The sequence below is a fragment of the Callorhinus ursinus genome, unplaced genomic scaffold (assembly GCF_003265705.2).
Source record: "Callorhinus ursinus isolate GAN/ISIS: 27379988/994484 unplaced genomic scaffold, GSC_fseal_2.0 scaffold87, whole genome shotgun sequence".
Taxonomy (NCBI): Eukaryota; Metazoa; Chordata; class Mammalia; order Carnivora; family Otariidae; genus Callorhinus; species Callorhinus ursinus.
In genome coordinates, this window is record NW_027397149.1 from 2,561,258 (window position 1) to 2,567,373 (window position 6,116).

General features: G+C 48.2%; 1 protein-coding gene across 4 annotated transcripts in view; it reads right to left on the bottom strand.

Moving 5' to 3' along the window:
* The window catches only part of KDM8 (lysine demethylase 8), a 49,157-nt gene extending 43,835 nt beyond the window's left edge, over nt 1-5,322 (bottom strand). For all 4 annotated transcript variants that reach the window (XR_012376840.1, XR_012376839.1, XM_073888146.1 and 1 more), the window contains exon 1: nt 5,213-5,322. The gene's annotated coding sequence lies outside the window, so the exon portion shown is untranslated. The remainder of the gene's footprint in view (nt 1-5,212) is intronic.
* Nucleotides 5,323-6,116: the final 794 nt, after the last annotated feature.

Below are 6,116 nucleotides of genomic sequence, written 5' to 3' on the forward strand. Positions count from 1 at the left end.
AGAAGACATGAACAGACATTTTTCCAAAGAAGACATCCAAATGGCCAACAGACACATGACAAAGTGCTCAACATCGCTCGGCATCAGGGAAATCCAAATCAAAACCTCAATGAGATCCACCTCACACCAGTCAGAATGGCTAAAATTAACAAGTCAGGAATCGATAGATGTTGGTGGGGATCCGGAGAAAGGAGAACCCTCCTACACTGTTCGTGGGAATGCAAGCTGGAGCAACCCCTCTGCAAAACAGTATGGAGGTTCCTCAAACAGTTGAAAATAGAGCTACCATACGATCCCGCAATTGCACTACTGGGTATTTACCCCAAAGATACAAATGTAGGGATCCGAAGGGGTACGTGCACCCCAATGTTTATAGCAGCAATGTCCACAAAGTCAAACTGTGGAAAGAGCCAAGATGTCCATCGACAAATGAATAGATAAAGAAGATGTGGTGTATATATACTAAATGGAATATTATGCAGCCATCAAAAGGAATGAGATTTTGCCATTTGCAACGACGTGGATGGAACTGGAGGGTGTTATGCTGAGCGAAATAAGTCAATCAGAGAAAGACATGTATCATATGACCTCACTGATATGAGGAATTCTTAACTTCAGGAAACAAACAGAGGGTGGCTGGAGTGGTGGCAGGGTGGGAGGGATGAGGTGGCTGGGTGATAGACATTGGGGAGGGTATTTGCTATGGTGAGTGCTGTGAATCGTGCAAGACCTTTGAATCAGATGTGTACCTCTGAAACAAATGATGCAATATATGTTAAGAAAAAAAAAAAGAAAAAGATAGCAGGAGGGGATGAATGAAGCGGAGTAAATTGGAGGGGGGAGACGAACCATGAGAGACGATGGATCCTGAAAAACAAACTGAGGGTTCTAGAGGGGAGAGGGGTGAGGGATGGGTTAGCCTGGTGATGGGTACTAAAGAGGGCACGTTCTGCATGGACCACTGGGTGTTATGCACAAACAATGAATCATGGAACACTACATCAAACTAATTATGTAATGTATGGTGATTAACATAACAATAAAAAATAAAAAAACAAAACTATCAGTTTCTCACTCTGTAGATGGAAAAATGCAAAATAAAGTAGACTAATTCATCAATAAAAAACTAATGATGTAATGTATGGTGATTAACATAACAATAAAAGAAATAAAAAAAAAAAGCCTTCCCGTAGACCACCTATTTACTTTACTATAAAAATGGCTTCCACTGGAACCTTATGTACCAGCTTCGTAAACTGGTCTCTTAGTGGCCCTAAAAAATGGCGTACCAGACGATTTTAAAGGGGCCATCAACTGGTTCCCTGGGATGCAGATTACGGACCTTGCAAACTGACCTCACCACACAGCCCTTCATAGAGCTCATGAAAGGCCTTACAGAGCAAATGTCTACAGGTGGCCTCGTGGGCTACTTCACAAGCTGGCTTCCCAAGGCGGCCTTGTGTTTGGTCTCCATAAACCAGCCTCCTCAGGCAGCCTATGGGTGGCTTTGCAAACTGGCTTTGGAGAGGGCCTGCTATAGATGGCCATGTGAAATAGCCTTCTGGGAGAGGGCCTGCACAAAACAGTCTCCTCTTAGCCACCTAAAGTAGCTTTAGTAATTAATTTCTTGTCTAGAGTTCCTCGATGAATGGCCTTAGAAAAAGGTCTCCAGAGATACTTAATGGTAACACTATATGACAAAGTCTTCCAGAGGAGGGCGTTTCAGGATAGCTCTGAGTTTGTTTTCAGACTGACTCCGTATTAGCCTCTTGAACGGCCTCCCAAAGGGCTTCACGATTTATCTTAAAACACTAGCCTCCCTGGCACCTGACTGGCTCAGTCAGTGGAGTATGGGACTGTTGATGTCGGGGTTGTGAGTCTGAGCCCCACATTGGATGTACAGATTACTTAAAAATCTTAAAAAAACAAAAACAAACCCAAAACCACTAGCCTCCCAGAAGACCTTATGTTGGCAGCATGAAGCAACTATGCATGGGGAGGTGACAGCCTGATCATTATCTGAGTAATCTTAATCTTACGGCTTCTCAGAACGTTTGCCTTTTAAATGGTTGCCATATCAGACAGCCTTTGGGGGAGGAGCCACATCCTACTACGTGAAACAGTCTTCCAAAGGACTAATGAACGGTTTCAAAAACGGGCTTGCCTACACATTGGGCCCTTGTCTGGGGGCCAGATGAAACCCAGGCTTTGTCTTATTTTACAAACCACTCTATCTCCCATGGTGTCTTCAGAACACCAGGAACCAGGATATGTTCTACCAAAAAACCCTTCCATTAGCTCCTGTTACCGTGGAACGTGGCCTCAAGGGAGAAATGGCCTTCGCTGGCTGGGTCAGACACCTTCTTGCTGACTGTATGAAACTATCTTCCAGAGCAGGTGGCCTCATGTGGGCTGTAAGCAGTGGCCTGCACACCCAGCCATTCGATCTACCCCTCCACTGAAGGTGGGGTATAGGCAACATGAAACCCCTCTCTAAATGGCCTCAAGTCCTGGCTTTACAAATCAGCCTTCTAGCATCCCCCATGTACTGGTCTGATGAAAAAGGCTTCTTGATAATTATATTAAACAGTCTTCCAGAGGAAGGCATCAGCCAGAGTAGCCTTGTGGCCTGGCTTTATTGACTGGCTTCCCAGAGCTGCTCACTGAATTGCCTTTTATAACAGGTTATGCTAAACAGCTTTCCAGAGAAGGGAGTCAAAAATAAACTGTGTGAAAGTCTTTCAGAGTGGTGCTGTAGACCGGTCTTCAAATTGGCCTCCCAGAGTTCCACATACAAGGAAAGGGAATAAGCAGAGGTGGTATAAACAGGCTTCTGGTGGTCAGGTATAGGAAAGTTAACTACAGAATATCTCTGACAAACCAGGATGCTATATATAGGACCCACTCCCCCTTTTTTTTGGCTTGGTATAAAATTTTTCTCTTATAAAATTTTTTATTCTCATCATTTTCTCCAATGTTGTTTTTCATTGCTTGGAACTCTCATTTCTGTAAGTAGGAATTTCATTTTACACAAGCTGAGTACTGGGAGTGCTCTTTGTAACTTTCTTTTGTATATATGCAAATTTCAGTTTCCAGTATTTAATATACCTAAATATTTAATATTTAGGACTGGACAAGTCAGAAATTAGGGTTATTCCAAGCCAACTGAGACCTATGGTCACCCTAATTATGAAAAAGCCTGAGGGGCCCTATATCATCACATTAAAGTCAGTCTCCTAGAACTCCACAGCTATCAGCCTAGAGACTTGTTGGTCATAGAAGGCTTTTTTTTTGAAGGAAGTGAGGGTGCAGGTGTCAGGTACAGAAAGAGCGGAGTGCTCTTGTGTCCTGACTTTGTAAACTGACCTTTCAGAGCGCCACATGTACTGGTTTCATGACATGAGACAGCTTTCAGGGGAAGGTAAGGAACAGATTGCGTAAAATAGCTTCTCAGTGGACTGTGTCTTAGCTTCTCTTCAACAAAAAGGCCTTTTTGTTGATGCACGAAAGGATATTCTTGGCATGGGGGTCACATAAAGGTTCTAGGAACTAACCTCTCCGAGTGGCTTTTGTTTGGGCTTTGTAAATCAACCTAATGCGAACTTCATGAAAGGCTTCTTGTTGGTTGTATTAAACACAGAGGAGCCCAGTATAGGCTATATAAGACAGTCAGCATGGACTCTGGGCCCGACTTCCTAAATTCACCATCCCAATAGAGCACATTATTTAAGTAAGCTGGTCCTTCGTTAGTGAACAGCCCAAGTGGCTTCTGTTGGTTACAAAAGAAAGCCTCCTAAGGAAGCCACCATTGTCATCCCAGAATTCTCTTTAATTATCTTTAAAAACCTAAAGCAGCTCCCAGAGTAGTCTTTAAACTGGTTGGGAGAAATGGCTTCTTGGACAATCTCATCGGGATTCACAGAGAGTATCAGGTGGGCCTTATGAAAGCGGCCCCCCGCCAAGGGCCCCACAAAGGTCTCAGGCTGACCCGAGACAGCCCCGAAGGCGGCATGCTGGTCATGAGAAGCCTCCCACCGGTGCCTTCCGGAATAGAAGCCTCTATCCGGCTTTCTGGGAACAGGCTACCCAGTTAGTTTTGAAACCTCTCCAATTTTTTAAAGATTTCATTTATTTATTTGACACAAACACAGCGAGAGAGGGAACACAAGCAGGGGGAGTGGGAGAGGGAGAAGCAGGCTTCCCACGGAGCAGGGAGCCTGATGGGGGCTCCATCCCAGGACCCCGGGATCATGACCTGAGCCGAAGGCAGACGCTTAACGACTGAGCCACCCAGGCGCCCCGAAATCTCTCCAATTTTATCGTGGCACTATTCCACGAAAGTTGTGCAAAACACAAGAGCTTTCTAGGGAGCTTCGTACAACTTTCCAGAGAGGTTTGAAAATATTTGGAAAGCTTTATTCACTGGCGCAAAAGTGAAGTCTGGCATTCTAAGGGCCACGCTGTATCGGGTTCGGGCCGTCGGTGTGGCCCCAACACCTGCCGACCCCCTGACCTTGGGGCTGCTGAGCACGGTGACTTATCTCTGCTGGATTCTAACGCGAAGTGCAGAGCGCGACACCGATGCTCAGCGTTAACTCCTGTCAAACTAGAAATCCCTCTCCTTTAGGTCCCCCACACCAACGCTCCACGCGAGGCCTCACACCCCTTCCCTTCCTGGGACTTCACTGCTCGCGGCCTACATTCGGTTTGTAGCCGGCCCCCCTCCAGGCCGGTGACAAAGAGGTTCGGTCCGAGAGCCACAGCATGAAGACACCTGCCGGTACCGTCACGAAGGAAATAAAAACTCGCGCAGGCGCACTACGGTTGCACCGACGGGGACCACCCCCCACCCCGCCAAGGACTGCGCAGGCCCACACCAGCTGAGCTGGCTTTACGCATGCGCAAAACGAAATTACAGGCGTAGAGCGAACATCACTCACGCGCGGGGGTCTACCCTCCCCCTCCCCGCCCCCCCGCCAGCGCAGAAAGCTGGAGCCGCTAAACGGCCTTCTCAGCGCCGGCTTTGTTTTCCCTCCCCGTTCACACCCCACTTTCGCTACTTTGGAGCGCTGCCCCGGGGCTTTCCAAGGCGCACGCGCGAGGCCGTCTTTTTCCCCCCCCGCTTCGTCTTTAAAACACAGCGCCTGCGCAGTCCTACCCTCCGCTTCAACAGAGCCAGAGCCGCCCGCCCTCTGGAGTTGCTCAAGCTCACCTGTCTCGAGTTTGGGCTGTGTCGAGTCGCCCGGAGGCTGGCGACAACCTGTTTCGTTTGGTCGGAACACTCCGGCCCTCGCCTTCTCCGAGTAGTCAGGCTTTGCCGAGGTATCGATCGCTCAGTGCTCGTCTGATCAGCACGGAGTGCTTAGCCGAGCGCCGAGTGATCGATGCCGCGGCCTCGCCCAGTCCTGTTTCCGAAAGCCTGTGGGTGGTGGCGGCAAGCCAGGTGGGGGCCTTTTCCTCGGTTTCTCTTCCCAAGTCGGGCACACCTGCGAGTTCCTCGGCTCTGATAACTTCGTGGGCTAGTCAGCTTCGCATCCACCATTTCATCTGAACCGTACAGTTAACATGATTCGTTTTCCTGGTTTACAGAGAGGTCAGCTAACGCCCAGCGAAATAAAGTGGCCAAATCCTTGTGCTTTGGGAAAGTCACAGATCCTAAATTTGAACCCCCAAGCGCTGCATCCACGGCTCGTGGGTGTGAGAAGGTCCTGGGTTTCAGTGGGGAGGCCGGAATCATTCCTGCCGGTGCTGCCCTGACCCTGAGTGGTGTGGGCATCCCTGAGGGTTTTGGTTTTGAGCACACTACCTGTGGCCGCCAGGGACTCAGGCCTTTTGAAGGCTTGAACAGACTCAGGAGAAAGTTCTGCTCATACTGGGTCAGGAGTCCAAGGAGGAAAGGGAAGGGAATTCATTTGCTGGTTATAAAAAAAAAAAAAAAAAATCATGACTCCCGTCAAAGGTGCTAAGGCAGACTGACTACATACTGCTGCAACGGGGGCTCATGATAGGGAGACGTGGGGCACAGCTACAAATATAACAGACAAGTGCAGATTTATAGCCAAGGAGCAGGGTCTAGGTCAGTGGATGGGAAATTACTAAGAGGACACATGAGGGGT